This window comes from Rhinopithecus bieti, unplaced genomic scaffold (genome assembly GCF_001698545.2).
Source record: "Rhinopithecus bieti isolate Rb0 unplaced genomic scaffold, ASM169854v2 scaffold_64531, whole genome shotgun sequence".
Taxonomy (NCBI): Eukaryota; Metazoa; Chordata; class Mammalia; order Primates; family Cercopithecidae; genus Rhinopithecus; species Rhinopithecus bieti.
This window is the reverse complement of record NW_016824694.1, coordinates 88,932-110,287: the sequence shown is the minus strand read 5'-3', so window position 1 is coordinate 110,287 and position 21,356 is coordinate 88,932. Positions and strand designations below refer to the sequence as shown.

Sequence of the window (21,356 nt, the reverse complement as noted above, 5' to 3'; positions counted from 1 at the left end):
TAAACCATCACATCTCACATGAAACTAAAATGTGTTTTCTATCAAGGAACAATTAAGGTATCTTGACTTGGTTGGTAGTAATTTGCAAATGATTCTCTATGAAAGCACACACACACAAAAGAAAAAAAAATGACCACAATGGACCAAATGAAAAGATACAAAAAATGGATAAAACATAAATAGATTAAAATACTGTAAATGAAAACAGATGAATGCCAAAAGGTTGACTCAATAAAAATGACATTTTAAAGGAATAAAAATCAATATAAGTGAGTAATTTCTATGTGAAACTTAAAATTTTACTTATGACATATGTACTGTTTTATATTCAGTCATCAAATCAAAATATTTCTCTTAAAATTTATAAGATTATTTTTGTTAAGTCACTATGTTTGATGGATTGATTTTCAGGAAATAAGCCACGTAGTGAACTGATTTTAGTGATTTTCCCTGCTTATTTGCCACCAGCAAATTTCCCAAACTTCCAACTTCTCCAATTTCCATAACTACTTCTGTGAAATTGAAGTTTCTCTTCCCCCTGAGATGATCAGCAGTATTCTTAAGTGATAGTCATTTATTCTTTCATAACTGAGGTTTCTTAAGCTGCTCTGGCTTGACCTTTTCTTCCCTCCTAGACCTGGCCCATATCTGCTCTTAGGTGTCTCAGAAATTCTTCAAATTCAGTGTTTCCAAGACTGAATGTAGGCATATTCTTCTCTTCTGGTCCCTGCCATCCCAACTCTTCAAACTTGTTCTTCTTTAGATTTTTTTTTTTTTTTTTTTTTTTTTTTTTTTTTTGACAGAGTCTCACTTTATTGCCCAGGCTGGAGTACATTGGTATGATCTCAGCTCATTGCAACTTCTACCTCTGAGTTCAAGAGACTCTCCTGCCTCAGCCTCCTGAGTAGCTGGGACTACAGGCACCTGCAAACATGCCCGGCTAATTTTTCTATTTTTAGTAGAGATGGGATTTCACCATATTGGTCAGGCTGGTCTCAAACTCCTGACCTCAAATGATCCACCCATCTTGGCCTCTCAAGTTCTGGGAATACAGGTGTGAGTCATAGGATTCTCTTTTTAGGATATGGCCACCATCCATCCAGTAGCATAAGCCAGAAACAAGGAATCAACCCATCACTAGTTATTCTAGATGTTTTTCAAATGTCCATTCATTTCCATTACCCTGGTTCTAGTCCAAGGTACCATTCATTATCTTTTGTTGAAACTCCTATAATAGTCTATTGTCTACATTTTGGAATTGTGAACATTACATTTTTAAACTTAAAAGCTTAGAACAAAGGCTGTCACCTAGTAAGCATTCACTACATGTATGAGTGGACATTGTATTAGTCCGTTTTCACGCTGCTGATAAAGACACACCCAAGACTGAGCAATTTACAAAGAAAAAAATTTTAATAGAGAACTCACAGTTCCATGTGGTTGGGGAAGCCTCACAATCATGGCAGAAGGGAAGAAGGAGCAACTTACATCTTACATGGATGGCAACAGGCAAAAAGAGAGAGCTTGTGTGGGAAAACTCCCATTTTTAAAACCATCAGATCTCGTGAGACCTAGTCACTATCATGAGAACAGCACAGGAAACACACGCTCCCATGATTCAATCATCTCCCACTGGGTACCTCCCACAACACGTGGGAATCATGGGAGCTACAAGATGAGATTTGAGTGGGGACACAGAGCCAAACCATATCAGACATTTAATTAAAGTAGTATATTCTTTGGTCTTCTTTTATCCTCATTTAAGATTTTATTTTAAGATATTTAAAATATATTTCTAAAATACAGATTATATTGCCCTACTCTTTGAAACCTTTCAATAGCTCCCTATTACTCCCAAAGACCTAAATTCATTATATGACCTAGATGGTTGTGCAAGCTTTGGCTTCTGAACACCTTTCCTTGTTCTTGGGACACCTTTCTCCCTCTCGGGCTCCAGGCACTGTCTGTAAGGCCCTGGAATGTGCTCTGCCACTGTTTGGCCCAGAGCTTTGTTCGTATACCTTCTAGTGCATCCCTTCTCCTGCCTATTCCAGCACGCTGTGCCTCTTTTTCCCTCTTGCTTTTCTTCCTTTATTAAAAATAGACTTTATTTTTTAAAGCAGCTTTAGGTTCACAGCATAATTGAGCAGAAATTACAGACAATTCCCATATACTCCCTGCCCCCATATATTCACAGCCTCTCTCACTCTTGCCTTCCTTTTAGCCTCCCACGCTAGATCTGTTTCTTTTATTAGCTCTAATAAATAAATATATTAATATTATTATTAATAGAATAATAAATATATTATTAGTCATATATAAGAGAGCCATATTCTCTTCCTTCACACATTACCTTGAGATTGTAATTTTTTATTGTGATTATCTGTAGCTTGTCTTCTTCTCTTCGTAAAGCATAGAATCCATGAGGTCAAGGACTGTATTGACTTTTTTTCCCTGAGATCTAATCAAGTGTCCATCATATAGAAGGTCTTGAATACACATTCATCATTGTGGTTGAATGACATATATCATATAATCCTACATAGTTTCTGGGTAAAATGTATCTCTATGTAATTACCATTACAACACTTCAAAGATCTAAAATAAAAGTTAACCATAATTTTGCTATTTGTTTCTGTCTCAGGCGAATTTAGCATTTCACATTTATAACTATTCTGGTCCAGTAGCTCTTAAAATTTAACCACAGATATTATATTAAGTATACACACACCGATGGAAGTAAAATTATTCTGTTCCATGTTAAATATAATAATTTACTTCTATTTTTACTCTTTCTTATGTCATTTTCAAACCTGAAGTGTTTGATTTCCTTCTGCAAAAATTTGCTTACCTTACCTGAGAGGCACATACCACCACAAGGGGGCAGAGATAGACAAATATTGAGTTCTTTCGACTGCATTCTGTATCCTGAGAATATTCTTTGACAGAATAAATTTGAGCCATTATTTTTTCCATGAGTCTCTTTTTTCATTTGCCTTTCAATTTGAAATCTATAAGTACTATTATCCTCTTCATACAGTGTATGCGTTTTAAAAGATGAACAGACCTCTACTATATAAATTGTAGGCATTATATAACTTAACACTTCAGTACATTAAGTAATTTTACAGTTATAAGAATGATATGCTAGACATTGCAGTAAATTGTTCACTGGTAATTTCATAGCTAGTTTCTACTGTCTTATCTTTAGCCTACACACACATACACACATGTACACACACACATACATAGATATGTTGGTGGGGGGAAAAGAGATTTTATTTTTGCATAATCATTCAGGGAATATTTAGGTATTTATGTCACAGAAGCTAGAAATTAAACATTTGGAGAGAACAGGATTTTATCGTACCATTTTATTATTCTATCCTTTGTGCACTAAATACATATTCATCTTTACTTTGAGTAAGAAAAGCACATGCTGAGCTATAAGTATCTATCCTAACATAGTTCTCATAAACAGCTTGGGTAGGACTTTATGTCAGCAATCTAATTACATAACTGACCTTGTTTTATTGGTTATTCTGAAATTTAGTTCTCCGTAAATATAGAGCCCATCCAATTTAGAGGTGAATTTTAAGAATGTTAACTTTAATGATAATGAGATAATGTATGTGTGAACAGATGCCTTGGTTAGAAGGAATTTTAGAGGAGAAAGAGAGCTTTTTATTATAAAAAAAACCAGTAGCAGAAAGAATGTGACTGATTCAGATTGGGAATCACCAAAGTTTGGTAACCACATGAGAATTTCAGACAAATCATCTGAACTTGATGCCGGGCATTCAAGGTCATCCCTAGTCTGGGCCCACACATTCTTGCTGGCCCTTTTCTCATATCTCCACCCACCCTGCCTTCCATTCACCTGGACCACTTGCCTTTTGAGGAACAAGTCATACTTTTCCATGCTTCTGTGTCTTGGCCCTTGCCTGCTTTCCTAATCTGGAATTACACCTCTCCACATCACCTCTGAGTTTTCTCCCAAGTAATGCAAATAACTGAGCATATTTGTCATACTCTGATTTCTTGAGCTCATGGAAAGATATTGTTAGTAGTCCACAACACTTTCTCCAGTCTCACTTAAATGTAGCCTCAGTGCCCTTCTCAGTACAGCTTCTTAGAATAATTCAGATACCTACACCAAGTAATTTGGTTTATGAGATATTTGCCATCTTGGTGACTTAGCCCAAACTGGTGGCTAGTTGAGTAAGACCAGGATTGGGTGTCTTTGGAGAATGTAATTTTGACTTGAATATGGAGATGCTTGTAGAACAGTGTTCCTTCCTCTGAACATGGCTACAGAAGAACAAATCAGGTAGTCTGAAGGTAAGAAAATAAAACAACTTAAAATGTCATATAATTTTATTCATCTAAGTCGAACTGAGCTATTATATTCATCCACAAGCACTTATTATATTCATCCACAAGCTATTATATTCATCCACAAGCACCACAAACAAAATAAACATCCACAAGGGTCATGTTTATTTTGTTTATCACCATATCCCCAGCATTTAGCCAAGGGTCTGGAACATATCAGGTACTCAATAATATTTGCTGATTGAATGAACTAATAGTGAATAATGGCAAATATTATATTTCATGCCACACCATCTTCTCCATTAAATGGGGTAGATTTGCACTCTAAGCTGGTGACTGCTCTGGAGAAAAGGTTCCCAGAGAAGTAAAAGTGAAAGTTTTTTTGAAGGTCAGAACATGACCTTTTGGAGGTAGCAACAGAAAGATACCAGCAGTAAAGTTGGGAAACCTGTGAGTGCTTTGTCTAGTCTGCTTCACTTCAAAGTATCAAAGAATCACATAATTTAAAGAGTTTGGAACAAAGATTTATTCTGAGTCAATATGGATTCTATTAAATTGTACCTAAAGTATAAGACATTGGCACTGTTCTGAGACCCAATCTTTGGGAAGATTTAATTCACTCTTAAATTTTTGAGGGAAAATATTTGAAAATCTTCCAAGGACATTTAATGTGATTTACATTTCTAAAGGTCAGTTAAGTCCAAAGTTAATTCCTCTTATACACTGGTTTCCTAAACTGAGAATAGAAGATTGAAAACTGAAAATTCTGTTATTCATATGACCACAGGAAGTATGAACAATTTTTAGTTTAAAAACCTGAGTTGTAGAAGCAGATGGCCTCTGGACCATCTGTCTCATTTTTAAAAATTCAACTTTGATTTTAGATACAAGGGGTACATGTGCAAGTTTGTTATGTGGGTATATTGCACTCAAGTAGTGAGCATAGTACCCAATAGGTAGTTTTTCAACCCATGCCTCCCTCTGTCTCTCCCCTCTTTAGTAGTCCATAGTGTTTGTTATTCCCATGTTTATGTTCATACGCGCTCAATGTTTAGCTCTCATTTGTAAGTGAGAACATGTAGTATTTGGTTTTCTGTTCCTGCATTAGTTCGCTTAGAGTTATAACCTTTAGCTCCATCCATGGTGCTGCAAAGGACATGATTTTGTTCCTTTTTATGGCTGCATAGTATTCCATGGTGTACATATACCACATTGTCTTTATCCAATCCACCATTGTTGGACACCTAGGTTGATTCTAGGTCTTTGCTATTGTAAATAGTGCATTGATGAACATATGAGTGCATGTGTCTTTTTGGCATAATGATCTATTTTCCTTTGGGTATATCTCAGTAATGAGATTGCTGGGTTGAATGGTAGCTCTGTTTTAAGTTCTTTGAGAAATTTCTAAACTGCTTTCCACAATGGCTGAACTAATTTACAATCCCACCAATGGTATAAACATTCCCTTTTTCTCCACAAGCTCACTAGCATCTGTTGTTTTTGACTTTTTGATAATAGATATTTTGACTGGTAGGAGATGGTAGCTCATTGTGGTTTTGATTTATACTTCTCTGATGATTAGTGATAATGAGCATTTTTTTCATATGTTTGTTGGCCACTTGTATGTCTTCTTTTGAGAAGTGTCTGTTCATGTCCTTCACCCGTTTTTGAAAAATGGGATTATTTGTTTTTGTTTAAGTTCCTATAGATTCTGGATATTAGACTGTTGTTGGATGCATAGTTTGCAAATATTTTCTCCCATTCTGTAGGCTGTCTGTTTACTCTATTGATAGTTTATTTTGCTGTTCAGAATCTCATAAGTTTAATTGGGTTCTACTTGTCAATTTTTGTTTGTATTGCTATTGCTTTTGGTAACTTAACCAAAAATTATTTGCCAAGACTGATGTTCAGAAGGGTATTTCCTAGGTTTTCTTCTAGGATTTTTATAGTTTGATGTCTTACACTTAAATCTTTAACCATCTGTAGTTAATTTTTGTATATAGTAAAAGGTAAAGGTCCAGTTTCATTCTTCTACACATGAATAGCCAGTTATTTCATCACTATTGAATAAGGAGGACTTTTTCCATTGCTTGTTTTTGTTTGCCTCACTAAAGATCAGATGGTTGTGAGTGTATGGCTTTATTTCTAAGTTTTCTATTGTGTTCCATTGGTTTACGTGCCTGTTTTTGTACCAATACCATGCTATTCTGGTTATTATATCATTATAATATAGTTTGAAGTCAAGCAGTGTGATGCCTCTGGCTTTGTACATTTTGCTTAGGATTACTCTGGCTATTGGGGTTTTTTTTTGGGTTTCATACGGATTTTAGAGTAGTTTTTTCTAATTCTATCAGGAATGACATTGGCAATTTGATAAGAATAGTGTTAAATCACTAAATCTCTCTCCAGTGTTGTTTTGTGCAGTATTACCATTTTAATGACATTGATTTTTTTCAATCTATGAGCGTGGAATGCTTTTCCATTTATTTGTATCATCTCTGATTTCTTTCAGCAGTGCTTTGCAGTTCTCATTATAGAGATGTTTCACTTCCTTGGTTAGCTGTATTCCTAAGTATTTCATTTTCTTTGTGGTTATTGTAAATGTGATCATGTTTTTGATTTGACTTTCCGCCTGAACATTATTGGTGTATAGATATGTTACATAGATTTTTGTACTCTGAATTGTACTAATATAATTTACCAGTTCGAGTAGCCTTTTGGCAGAATCTTTGGGGTTTTCTAGATATAGAATCATACCATCAATGAAGAGAGATAGTTGACTTTTTCTTTTCCTATTGAATGCCTTTTATTTCTCTCTCTTGCCTGATTGCTCTGGCTACAACTTCCTGTCTCATTTGTTAATACATTAAGGAAAAGGTAACTAAATACTTCAGAGAAAAGTAATAGCATATATTAGCAAATTCCTTAGATTTTGTCTCTTCCAGAGCTGTCAAACAGAACTTTTGCCATGATGACAATATTCTATATTTGTTTTATCCAATGTAATAGCCACTGGCCACACATGGCCACTGAGCACTGGAAATCTGGCTAGTACAATAGAGGCACCGAATTTTTAAGCATTGTTTAAAATAGTAATTAAAATTTATATTTAAATAACCACATGTGTCTAGTGGCTATTGTATTAGAGTGCATGTCCAGAAGAATATATGCTTAATTAAAATTAAAAATAAATTTTAGAAGTAAAATTTAAAAAACGAAAATTATAATTTTTGAGATAAGCTATTGATAATGTCAACAAATAAGACATCAGACTGAAAGCAGAAAAAGAAACTCAAGAATTGTAGTATGGAAATTTTAAAAAGCAGCAGGCTTAGCACTTACCATGCGTTAGACCCTGTGCTAGACCCATTCATTTATCATCTCAGTGAATGCTCATAACAACTCTGCAAGTAAATATTTTATCTCCACTTTATAGGCAAGAAGTCAGATATTACAATTTCCTCACTGAAAAAACTTAAACCCATCTGGTTTCAAAAGCCAGACTGTACAATTTGAGTGAGCAGAAGAAAAATATCCAGATATAATTATGAATGTGCATCTTATGAGAGGTTGAGGTCAGGCCTGGAATGAGTGTCACATCCAAATATTGCTCAGGAATTTCTTAAAGTCCTCATTGCTGAGTCTAGGCTTAGTTTCTGATGATGTAACAGTCCTGAAGTTAAAGGTGGGGTCAGGTGGTCCAAATTGGGTAGAAGAAGGTGAGGCTGGGGACCAGCCAACTGAAAGAGAGCACTGATATTCTAGGTGACCATCACTCTTGTAGAACATTGCCTTTCAGGTACCTGAGCAACAATTGCTAGCCTTGCTGTTTTCATTAGAGGTGCTGACTTATGACAGCATTCTCAGCTATAATTTTATGGTTGAGTACTTTGATGATATTTTTCTCTCCAGTAATGCTCTGTGACCTGATTTTCTCCTCATTTGTCAGATAGCTCATGTGATGTGGCTTTCACTTGGTAATTGCAATTCGGGGGCATTTCCCTGCAATAATGTGTCAAGAAACAGCTTCTGTAACACCAGAAAGCATGCTTCCTTATCATGAGGAGAGTGGAGATGTGCCTCTGCGTGTTGACTGTGTCATTAAATCTAATGCTTCTGGATGCATATATCTAGGTGAGCACCTAAATAACGTGTATTCTACATCCTTAGAATAAAAGGGTATCAGCACTTTTCCTGCTGGTCTTTGGAGTTTGTGCCACAAAAGAATGATACTTTGCTACCTCAACTATTAAGTGAAGGTGTCTGCTGAAAGAAGACTGAATATCTTGGTTTAAGAACTTGGCTTTCCCAATGATTGAAATGAATTCGATAGGAATGATGGCCCGGGTATCTATAGTGGGCTAGTCTTGTGTCTTGCTATCCTGGGATTCTTTTAGAACTAGAAATACAATGCCAGAACTCTTCAATAAAGATTCAGATTCTGAGATGAAGCACTGATCCAGGCAGTTTAGGATTGGGGCTAAGTCTCATTTAAAAATGGGGCCATGAGTGGTCAGAGGTATCTGTGGAAGCCAAATATGAGTCTGTTGCAAGATGGGGAATCCTTTAACAGATTAACAGTCCATGGAGTTAGTGGTCTAGGAGGCAACATGTTAGCCAGAAATGGGATATGAAAAGGATTTCTGAAGTGCAGATAAAATGGTGCTTCAATCTTCAGGGCCAAAGTAGGAGGGGAGCTGGAGAAGGAACACAGAATCAGAAACAAGATTGTTACAAGGTAGTTAGGGAGCAAATTGCTTGAATTGCAGCCCACTTACATTTGAGCAAATGTGCTTCCTGGAGCTGGGGGCTTGTTCTTAAAAGAGCCAGTTTCGTAGGACAGGTAACTTGCCGAAGTCCAGATCGACTTCAGTGCCGGGAGGTATAAATACATTTTGTAAAATCCAAATGTTCAAGCTGAAAGAGAGCCCATTTACTAAGAAATGATTTTTTTATTTGATATTCTTAAGTGTCAACCGTATATTAGACAATATGTAGCCTTAGAGAGTTGCATGAAATTTCTGTAAGCACAGTACAATTGCTGGATGTCTCCTGCAAAAATAAGAAGAAATTCAGCTGAAAACCTTTTTCTCTTCCTCTTTCCCCTTTATAAAGAAGGCTAATAGGTCTCTCATTTTCCAAAATGTATCTCAGCTTTGGAATGGAGAAGTAGAAATGTGTTTTTTCTATTTGAAAAGAAGGTTATCTAAACAGTGTAGTGTGCGATTCTATTACAGCTTGCTTGATTTAAACTCTGAGTGTACCTAAAACTCTCAATTCTACTTCACATGTGGTAAAAGGTCAAATTCAGTCTTGTTCTACCTTCCAAACATTTACACTCCCTGTCTACCTTATAGGGGAAGACAGACTATTATTAGCCTGTGGAAAAGGCGTACTGGGATTCATGTCATATAGAGAGAATATTTATTTTTCTCTTATTTTGCCAAGCCAATGGTGGTGGTGTCTGCAGTACACAGCTGATGCAGAGCTGAAACTAGATATGGTCCTATGATAGGCAGGACAAGAAGCAGAAAGGCTGCTCTTCTGCTGGCTATAAATATCAGCTCACATTTCTCTTTCTCCTTCTCTGTAAAATTCTCTATACATGTATACAGGCCTGTCAACATATGCAAAGACATGTCAAACACATTAATAGGATTGTGAATTAATTCAAATCCAGTCGTTCTTTCGCTATACGTAAATGTTGGGTACATTATTTGAGCAAGTGCTGCCCACATGAATTGTCTCCAGACATTCATTTGTTTTTTTTTTTCTGCTGTATTTTCTGTTACTTCTTAGTTTAAGCAGATAACTTTTGTTTTTTGCTTCAAAGACATTTGCAGAATGGAAGGTAGAAACTTTTTGAAAGCAACCTTTCTGCTTTTTCGAAAAGACTATACTCACTACAAGTGGAGAAGCGAGAATAGGAGTGTCGTTTTCATGGTCACCAAGGAAGATTGGAGAGGCCTCGGACTGGGGTTGGGGCAGAGACTGCTGGGCCCACAAGTAGAATAGCCCTGCCCTGTTTCCTTGGCAGCATCTTTGGGCAATGGTAACCTAGAAGTAACATCCAGAGAGGCTCCTCTCAAGCTGTGGAATTCCTACTCCCAGAAAACATTCCCAGACCCCAAGCACAGAACAGAGCTGATAGGTGCTAGGAAAGAAAATGTGAGAATGGAAAATGGGCTTCTCTGAAGAAACCAGTGAGAACCACGAACAGGATGGACCTCTGTAGTGCAGTGCTTTAGGACAGAATAAGACATACCACTCAGATTGTTCATGGCACTAAGCAAATGGGAGAGGTGGAGCCCGGTAATCACTGGGATTAAAACTCTCTTCAGATTGGTGGGATTTAGATTTAAGCTGATTAAGCAGGGATTAGATTTAAGTTAATTTTGAAAAAAAAAAAAACAAAACAAAACAGTGCTTTATTTCTTGCGCACCTGGATTGGTGGATTAAGTTTATCTGCTGTCATTATAGCAAGGAACATGAATATTAAACAAGTTATTACCGTTGTGAATTGACCTATGAAGTAATAATTGTGGGTACTTTGGAAGCAGAACTGTTGGGCCTAATTAAAAGTAGGTTTATGGGTAGGATGGATGGGGAGGAAATTATTCCCTGAATGAATAACATTTTAGCTGTCATCTATAGGATAAATTAAAGTTAGTTAGCTTAGTTAAAATTAAAGGGTGATCCAGGCAATGAACAGTGTGTGGAAATGTCCTGAGGTGGATAAGAGCTTGGGCCAGTCAGTGTGGCCAAGACATGAGAGCGAGGGGATAAATGGCTGGTGCAGAGGCAAAGAGGAGACAGGGTTCAGGTCACGCCAAGCCTACCAGCTCACGTTAAACAATGATCATAAGTGATGGAGAAAACCATGAAAGAATTTTAAGTAGGGAGTGAAATAAAAGATATGAGATTTCCTAAGATTAACTTTGCTTGCAGTTTAGAGAATAAATTAGACAAGTGACAAAGGATTGGGAGGACGAGCTAGTAGGTCTTGTGATTATAATTGATTGAACAAGCTGTGGCAGGAAGGATGGTGAGAAGTTTATAATGAAGAGATTTTGGACAATCATATCAGTGGACCCTGATGATTAATGTTGTGGTGAGGGGTGTGAGATAGAGAGGGAAAAGTGAGGATGCTTTATAAACTTCTTGCATAAGCAATAAGATAGAGGAAGTGAAATTATGGATCAAGAAACACTAGTGGAAGAACACATTTTGGGTTTGGTTTTGACCACAATGAGCTTGATCTACTTGGGAGATATTTAAGCTTTTACATGTATGTTGTAAGATCTACACTATTGGACATAATAATAATTCATTTTTATACTAAAGGTACTTATAAGGAATACTGTGATACTAATAATTTAAAGGTAGATGATTTTATTTCATTAGATACATTAAAAGACATTTTAAAAAGGAATTAAAATGGACATGAATTGATATTTTTGACAAAGTTAACAACTTTGACCTCGAAACTGGCCAAAGGTAAATGTTGACATGAATAAAATTTCTTCTAATTTCCAGATGAAAACCAAGAAGCTGTTGGAAGACACATTCTGAATTAGCTAGCACAACACTCTGAAACTGGAGGATATCAACTGATAAGATATTAAGTTCTCCCTTAGTTTCAAATACACTGGGTTCATAAATTATTAACATAAACAATGGATGTTCCGTCAAGTTACCGTGAAGACAGCTAGGTCTGCACACCTCCACAAGTGTCGACCCCTCCAAGCACATCCTCCACCTGGAACTGTGAACTGAATGGATATATGTGTTGGTCAGAAAGGTCTTTACATCTTTGAATTGTAATGATCATGATTAGTTGCTGAGTTTGCCACCTCCCTACCTCCCTGCCTTCTACCTTCCAAGAATTATCATTATAAAAATAGCCATTTGGTTTATGGCATAAGCTTTATCACAAAGCTTGACCCAGACTGAAGAATCCAGGAAATTTCTGGCCAGCCTTTTATTTCCTTCATGCACAGGATCATGGTAGAGGCTTAGCATTTATCAAACTATAGCTTTTCCCCAAAGGAAAGGGGAACGGGAATAGACTAGCTGCTTCAGTAAGCAAAACAGGTAGATAACAAATAAGAGATTATTGGCAGTTTATCAGGGTCTCTTTGCTAAAACTCCTTGTCAAATGGCTAAGGAAAGACATTGAGAGAAATGGCTAAGGAAAGACATTGAGAGAAGACATTGGGAGAGCCCATGAGATCTGTGCTCTTGAAGCATTTTGTACTTTTCTTAATGATGCTTATCTTACTCTAACTTGTAGTAAAATTAAAAGGCAAGTTTTCTTCTTCTGAGGTGGCAAGTATAAATTTCAAATAGCAGACAGAAAAGAGTTAAAGGGCTTCTATGTGCCTATCCCAGCCAGCAGCATTTTGTCACGATCTGATTGCAAGGCTGGTTGCAACAGTTGGGAAGCATTTGGCCAGGGGGACAGTTTGAAATGGAAACAAGAAAAGAGTGTAGAGAAGGAAGCCTATTGTTCCCAGCAGTATGGTCTTCTTTGTGGCCTTGGGCCTGGCAGCTCTTCTTTCCAATATAACACCAGTGGAGCAAAAGGCCTCACATTGGGGGTAATGGGTAGTTAAGTTCAGTCAGGGGGCAGTTCAGATCTGTCAGGATGCAAATGTGTAACAAGCTTTGTGATCCAGAAAGTGATGGAGAGGCTAGACTGCTTCATAATTATTGTCAGGAATGTTCTGGATGAACAATGTGCTGGTCACAATGGGAGCCATAGATTAGATAACTTGGCTGGGTATATCTACTCAATGGATTGTTGTGAGGATGGACTGAGACAGTATGCCTGGGATGGTTGGTTCATTGTAAATGCTCCGTAAGTGTTAGCTGTTACCATGATAAGTCAGGCTCATTACCAGGGCCAGAGATGAGATATGTCCGGCAAGGTGATTTAAACTAGCTGTATGTAGGACAGTACACATTTATTATGCTCAGGCACTTTCCTAGGCATTTTACATATCTACATATCTCCCTTCACTCCTATATCAAGCATATGCAGCATTATCAACATATCCACATGCTAGAGGGAGAAATTACAGACTCAGAGAAGTTAAAATGATTTGCTTGAGGACACACAGCTTGTCAATGCTGGAGCCAGCTTTAGAAGTCTGTCTGATTATGTGCTTTTTTCCAAGGGCTAGTTTTTTTTACAGTACTAGGAGATCTGCGTTAGAGAGAAATGAGTTAGAAGGAGAAGGTCTGAACTTGGGAACATAAGGAGAGAGAAATATAAAAATTTAAGTGCAGGGGCCCCTCTTCAGTGCCACCAGGACACTGTGTGCTTCCGTGGCCCATTCCATACTGTGTTATACTTACAGATTTATTTGGATGGCCTTGTCTAGACTGCATACGTCTCAAGAGTAAGGAGATAGCTTTCTATCCCCAGTGCCTTGTACAGTGCCTGGCACTTAGTAGGTGCTTATATATGTTGAATGAGCTAATTTATTAAACCAAGCCCATAATTGTGTGGTATAGCACGCAAACAAAACATGAGTTGAATTAATGGATTGCAGCAGAGATCTTTGTACAACAAAGTAGCCTGTACTATAACAAAATTCGGTTTGGGTCAACCAGTTAAACAGAGTGATATACACAGTAACTTGAATGCAGATCCATTTATGCTCATGTTTGTAGTCCCCAAATTCTCAGAACAATTTCACATTGTAGACATTCACAATTTTTAAAATTCATTCATAAAACTAAGTTAACAGTTTAAAATAATGTATGATATTCATATCTTGGTAGGAATTAATATTTCCATAGTGGTTGAAATTTAACATCTTTAAATCTTAATATAGGAAATGTATATGCCATTTGTCATTTCAAGGTTCAAGTTCACCTCAAAACCAAATCTAGGCTCTAGATAAAAAGTGAAAAATGGAAAAAAATTCTAGGCCAAATGTTTAGATTTTGGAGGAATATTTTGCATGATGTAGAAACAGCCTAAAGTATAATATTTTATTTTTAAACCTCAAGCTCAGTCCTACCATGAACATTACATCTACTTTTGCAAATGGTCAGAGCCAGCTACCCAGCATTCCTCTGATAACCTCAATTAGTTTAGATTTGAAAATACAAATTGAAACAAGAAAGAAAGCACTTGAGTTGCTGGGAAATGGTATTGATAATACTGAGACTCTGGTGCTTTTATTGTGCTGGTAAAAAATAATAATAGGGCCAAGCAATTGAAAGCTCAATGAGATGAAAACAACCAGGAGCGGGAAGGAGCAGACAGGGGTGAGGGAAGCTGGGAGGTTAGTATCAACTTCCATCTAATTTAGGATTTGGATTAAAAAGCAAAGAAGCTCAAACCTGCTTAAATCATGCTGCCATCTGTGGTTCTGATGTGGCATTTGGAAGAGTAAAAACACATGCTGGAAAATTACCAAGACAAAGAAAAATTCTGGAATCTCAGTACAGGATTTTCCTTTGTGGCTAAAAGGCTGAGTTGCTTTGGAAACATTTGGATTCCTTTTCTGCCTCATCTGTGCTGCAAGGGATCTCTTTTTAAGCTTAGATTTTGCCTTCTATATCAGAAGGAACCTCTGTGGATTAATCAGACATCATTTTCCAGCCTTGTCGAGAAGTTACATCATTAAGGAATATAAATACTGGTAGTCATTGATTATCTAACAAGGGAAATTTAAAAAGTCTTATTTAAGTGGCATATTATTTAATGAGCTGTCAAGTGTTCTCTTTAGCCCCAGTTTCCATGGAAATTATTTAATTCCAAGAAAGAGTTCAAAGCATTGAGATAGACCGCATGTTTTCAGAGCATCTATGCAGAGAAGCAAAGCAAGAAGGATCTGCATCTTTGAATAGAACAACATTTTTTGTGTTACATGCACATCTTCATTTATACCTTAAAAAAGGTTTCCAGAAAGTTGGCTAAAAATGAAAGGCAATTTTAATTGAAAGACTAATTTTGTATTTTCTATATACATGATTCTATTATGAATCAAAGTGGACATATTTTTCAGACATCAAAGGGAAATTATGTGGTCTGGGCACGGTGGCTCACGCCTGTAATCCCAGCACTTTAGGAGGCTGAGGCGGATGGATCACGAGGTCAGGAGATCGAGACCATCCTGGCTAACATGGTGAAACCCTGCCTCTACAAAAAAAAAATATATATACAAAAAATTAGCCAGGTGTGGTGGCGGGCTCCTGTAGTCCCAGCTACCAGGGAGGCTGAGGCAGGAGAATGGCGTGAACCCGGGAGGCGCAGCTTGCAGTGAGCGGAGATCACACAACTGCATCCAGCCTGGGTGACAGAGGGAGACTCTGTCTTAAAAAAAAAAAAAAAAAGGAAATTATGTGATGCAAAAATATAATGCAATACTAATTTCTGTGAACTCCCTGGATTATAAGAAGAGTTTCTTTCAATTCAAAGGAGTTTAAAAAAATTCTTTCTGGACCAGGCTAGTGGCTGCAGGTATGGTTTAGAATGTGACAGATATCAAGGAAAGTATAATGCCTTCAACTCACAAACAGCTTAATACCTTTCCTGTGCCACCTGCAATCAATGTTTACTATATTCAATATCACCCCATTTAGTTACCGTCTCTTAATGGCAGCAGTGCCGAGCCTCATGATGAGGGAAAATAAGTTGGACTTCAGAGCCAGAAGTGCTGGGTTCCATAACTGACATTGTTTCTCATTAGTTAGGAGGTGATTGGTAAGTTACTAAATATCTCCAAACCTCAGTTTTCTCATTTGTAGAACAAGAACAGCATTGGCTATCACAAAGTTGTAAAAATTAAATAAGATACTTAGCAATGCTAGCTCCATTCACTGTTTTCCAACAGATAGCTAAACATACCATCCTTTACAAAACAGCACTGTCATAATACAAAGACCTCTTTATATTTGGTGCCCAAATGAAATCAAATTCTATTTTCCCTCTTTTTATTCTTTTCAGTAACAGCACACTGATTTTCTTTTGGGGGATAACTGCCTACTGTTATCATTTAAGGTGGATCCAGGCCTAAGAACATTGCGTAGTTCCCCTGGCCACAGTGTTTGGTGCAGGTGACCCAATTTGGTCTTTCAGCTGGGGCTGCAGGCAGGCAGGATGGTGAAGGCCTAGAGTCTTTCTCCTCTGAGGAGCCTGGCTGTGAAGCCCATGGAGGAAAGAAAAGCTAAAACATCATGGGTCTTGACTTTTTGTGAGCTCTTGGAGCCTGCATGTGCAAAGTTAAGTCCATTATGTTCTGGACTTTTCATTATGTGAGCCAAGAAATTACCTTTTTTGCTTTAGCAAGTTTGAATTGGTTTCTAACACTTCCAACTGGAAGGTTTTTGATTAACACTTCCAAAGATGTAGATCAACTTGGGGGTTGGGGTAAAATTTAAATCTGGTGTAAGATCGTTTTTTATTTGCAACCTATTAATGTAGATGTTCCATGCATTGTGTTATTTCTTTAATGCGTTTAGGGCAAAATAATCTAGGCTATTATCTTATTTTTGTATTGGAGTTACAATCGAAGAAGCACAGTAGGGTCTTGCATCATGAGGATAGAAACAGTACAGAAATTTTATTTGAAGCATGTACAAAATAATTCTGCATCTATGCCAGAAGAAAGCACCCTAGCTGTGTGGGTGTGGCATGAATTAGAATGTGACGACTGTGTAATTCCATCATGAACTTGTTGAACAATTCTGGCAGTCCATATTGGAGATTTCCCTCCCAGACTGGCAGGGGTAGACAGGTAAAGAGGGTAGATCACAGTAGAATCGGGACAACAAATAAATGTAATTTGTTATCCTATGGGTTCTATAATACAAATTAATAATGTGGAAAGACTTAAATTTATTCTTGGAGATAGTGACCTCTTAAAGGATAGACGACAACTGGAGAAACATCCTGTAATCTTAAATGTCCACAGAGTGCATGAGGGGAGAGAGAAGACCTCCAGACTCAGAGTCCTGAGTCTGGTTTAGCCTCTTCAAAACTTGTGTGATCTTGAGCCCACTGATCAATACAGGGTCATGACACTGCTACCTGACATCAGTGTGGGAAATGCAGAATGGATCATTATTTTATTGCCTTTAAAAGACAATGAACAAAGTTGAAAGTGAGGTTCCAATATACATAAAAGTCTGCTCCTATCGTGGTCACCAGGCATCTTCCTGGGCTAAACCCCCATGGTCATCTCATTCCTCAGTGTTTATTTGACAAGTTATCACTCTCTTTGAAACACTCCACTTCACGGCCCAGATGCTGCCCTTGCTAGATGTTTGCTTTCCTTTACTGGATACTCCTTTTCAGTCTCTTTGCTGGTTCTTCCTTATCTTTTCAAAACCTAAAAGCTAGAGATGCCTTGAGGCTGAGTCTTCTTTTCTTTTTAATCCAACGTGTCTCCTCAAGGGCAATTCTGCTCAGATCAATGGCTTTCTATACTGTCTGTATTCCAATGACACCCCAATTTAGATCTCTTGGTGGAATTTCCCCCTGAAACTGGGGGTTCTTGTTTCCAGCTGCCTACCTGACATCTGCCCTGAGATGTCTAATAGGCCCATTAAGCTTACCATGTTCAAAGCTGAGCTCCTGATATTTTCCCACAAGCCTGTTCTTCCTGAAACTTTCTTGCTAGTTAATGTCCTCTTAATTTTTTTAGCTGCTCAGTCCAAAATGTTGGTGTCATTATTGACTCCTGCCTTTCTCTCCTGTATTGAATTAAATCATTCCTACCAATTCTTTGAAATGTATCCAGAATTTGACCACTTGTCACGACATTCATTGCTCCCATCCTGGCCCAAACCACCATCATCACCCACCTTGGATTACTAAAATGGCTTTCTGGCTTCCATTCAGATCCTGCTTCTGTCCTCCCTAACATCCAAACCACATAGCCAGAATGGTCTGATGTAAGTCAAGTCTTGTCTCTTCTTGACTCAAAACTCACCAATGGTTCCCAACTCAGAGTAAAAGTTGACTTTACATGATCTGACCCAGTTACATCTCAAAAATCATCTCCTTTCTAGTTGCCATGTTGTTCATCCTACTCCAGCTGCACTGACCTCCTCACTATTCCTCTAATAGGGCAGGCATATTTCTGCCTCAGGACCTTTGTATATTCTGTTTCTGTTGCCTGAAATGTTCTTTTCTCAGATATTCATTCGCAGGGGAGATCCTTCAACAACCTCAGATTTTTACTAAAAAGTGGCCCTTGTGAGGTCTTCCCTGGCCACTCTAAAATTTCATGACCTTATACAGTCCTTCATAGCTCCTTTCTCTTATACAGGTACTTTTTTTCCTTGAAGATAACTAATTTTTAATTCCAAAAGAATTCTAGGCGCCAGCAGGATATTGGAGAAATAAGGTCCCTTGTAACAGATATTTCTATTGGTGTAAAGGCATGCTCGCCTTCTGCTGACTTGGCCTTGTACTAATAGCCCTGTTCACCGTCTGCAGGGTGTGGGTAGGGGTCTTTAGACCCAGAAAGCCTGGCTCATGGCACGTAGAGGGCTTGGCTGCCCTGTTAGTGTGCTGAGGCTTCTGCACAAAAGTACCACAAACTGGGTGGCTTAAACAACAGAAATTTATTGTCTCATGCTTTAGGTGGCTAGAAATGTAATGTCAGGGTGTTGGCAGGTTGATTCCTTCTGAAGACTGAGGAAGAATCTAGCTTCTGGTGTTTTGCTCGTGACCTTTGGCATTCTTTGGCTTGTAGAAGCATCACTCATCTCTGCCTTCATCTTCACATGGCATTCTCCCTGTGTGTGTGTTTCCAAATATCTCCTTTTGATAAGGCCGTGAGTCATATTGGATTAGGGGCTCACTCCATTGTAGTATGACCTCATTTTAACTAGTTACATCTGCAACCACCAAGTTTTCAAATAAGGTCACATTCTGAGGTACTGGGGGTTAGGACTGCAACATATGAATTTTGGGAGGGACACAATTTAACCCATGACAATTACTGCCTTCACATCTCCACAGGGATATGCAAGTGTTCCTGCAGGGGAACAAATGAAGAACAGCAGGAGGAGCTATATGGAGCATAGAGATTGACTTAGCATTAGGAAGAATTTACATACTGCCTTCTTTGAGGGGACGGGAGCACCCATTACAACAAAAGAGCAGACACCAGATGACCATCTGGCAAGAATTTTGTGGAGCAGATTCATATCAGGAGGAGAGCTGTAAAATCCCTTTTAGCTCTGGAATCTGAAGTGACACCAGCTAGCAGGGATGCTTGGGTTTACCTGCAAGCCAGGCTAGTCTACATAGTATCTTGGCTCAAGATTACTGGGCTCATGGCCTCATTTTGAGGCTCAGTTGTTCTCGTGCCATTGGCCTTGACAACTTTGTTCCTTCAGGCTGACCTGCCTGATTCCCCAAATCTGGAGAGCCCTAAGAAGCTGTGTGCTCCTGCGTATTTTGCAAATATCAGGCACAGGATTTTAAACTGTGGAAGATGCCAGGAAGCAGTCAAAAATCTCAGTGTGAATTCTTATTTGTGGAAGGAGTGACTGCCATCTCACCTACCTTCATAAACCAGTGGTGCATGAATAGGGGCTTTATTGGTGGGACTTGGGAGGCTGTGACTGAGCCCGGCATACATACTATGAGGGCTTGGTGCAGCTGCCAGGAGACAGGGATGAGGGGACCAGCCTCAGTGGGCTCTGCTGCTTGGGGCATTTTGTCCCTTCTTTGTTCTTAGGGGCAAGTGTACAGGGAGAGGGCTCAGCACTTCAAAAACTGCTGCATGACCTCAGAAATTCCCACAGACTCCCTGGACCTTATTTTCATAGTCAGTCCAATCTTTCTCCTGCAGAACGTCACTGAAGACCATCCCTAACTTCACGCCCTCAGCAGTAAACCCAGCCTAGGGCTGGAAATCAAATGGTTTGAAACCCTGGCACTCAAACTCTACTATGGTTTTGAGTCTTTGGCATTGTAAGATTTGATGGTGCCACTCGAAATCTCAGTGGAGTTTCCTGTGTGCACAGCTTGCACTTTGGACCATGAAGGAGCTGCCATGGCCTCACTTTAGTGCCACACCGTCCATCAGTTGGATATAGTGCCACTTCTCTGAAATCTCACTACCATTGTCACATTTCATCTTCAGGTACCACTGCAGTTACTTATTTATGCTTTATCCTTTGCACATAACATTAATATATTACATATTTTACTTTTTATCTTGTTCATTATCACCTATATTATAAACTCCACAGGGAAAACAGTTTTTATCTCTTCTGTTTTGTCTGTTCCCTTTACTGCCATACCCCTAGCACTTAGAGGAGTACTTGGCACATGCTTGGTGCTCAGTACTTTTTATGAATGAATACTGAGCATGATCTGGAGGCTTCTGTCTGCTACATGTGAGCCCTGTAGTTGCAGGGTGTCACTGTGACTGGGAGGTGGAAACTTGTTGGGCAGTGGTATGAGCAGCCGGGTTGGTGGTGGGGACCCTTGAGAAGTTTGGGGTATCATCTATTCAACAACTGGCATAGAAGTACTTGTGTAATTTGGCCAAAAATCAGCTCTGGGGGCTTCAACAATTCCTGAGTTTTCCTACTTCTGCACCTTTGCTTAGGCTGGGCCTTTTATATGACTCTTCTGCATAGCTTCCTAATACAATTTCACTTATGTTTGATATGTAGTTTACAATCCGTTTACCTTCTTATATCACCTAAATCAGAATACACTTAAAGTTTTCTCCCAGTTTTATTAGGGCATATTTGACAAAGATTGTTTATATTTAGGGTGTACAACATGATGTTTTGATGAATGTGTACATTGTGAAATGATTAAATGAAGCTAATTAACATATTCATCACCTCACATACTTAATATATTTTTGTGGTGAGAACGTTTGAGATCTAATCTCTTAGCAACTTTCACCTGTGCAATATGTTATTATTAACTGTAGTCACCATGCTGTACAATAGATCTCCAGGACTTATTTATCCTGTCTAACCAAAACTTTGTACCCTTTGAACCTACCAGAACATGCCATATTTA

The 21,356-nt window shown here is 38.3% G+C and overlaps 1 long non-coding RNA gene across 1 annotated transcript in view; it reads left to right on the top strand.

Annotated features, from left to right (window-relative positions):
* Positions 1 to 12,103, top strand: part of LOC108522373 (uncharacterized) — a 15,841-nt gene extending 3,738 nt beyond the window's left edge. Inside the window, exons 2-3 of the long non-coding RNA XR_001883440.1 lie at positions 4,218 to 4,341; positions 11,873 to 12,103. This is a non-coding gene — a long non-coding RNA (uncharacterized LOC108522373). The remainder of the gene's footprint in view (positions 1 to 4,217; positions 4,342 to 11,872) is intronic.
* The last annotated feature ends 9,253 nt before the right edge of the window (positions 12,104 to 21,356 follow it).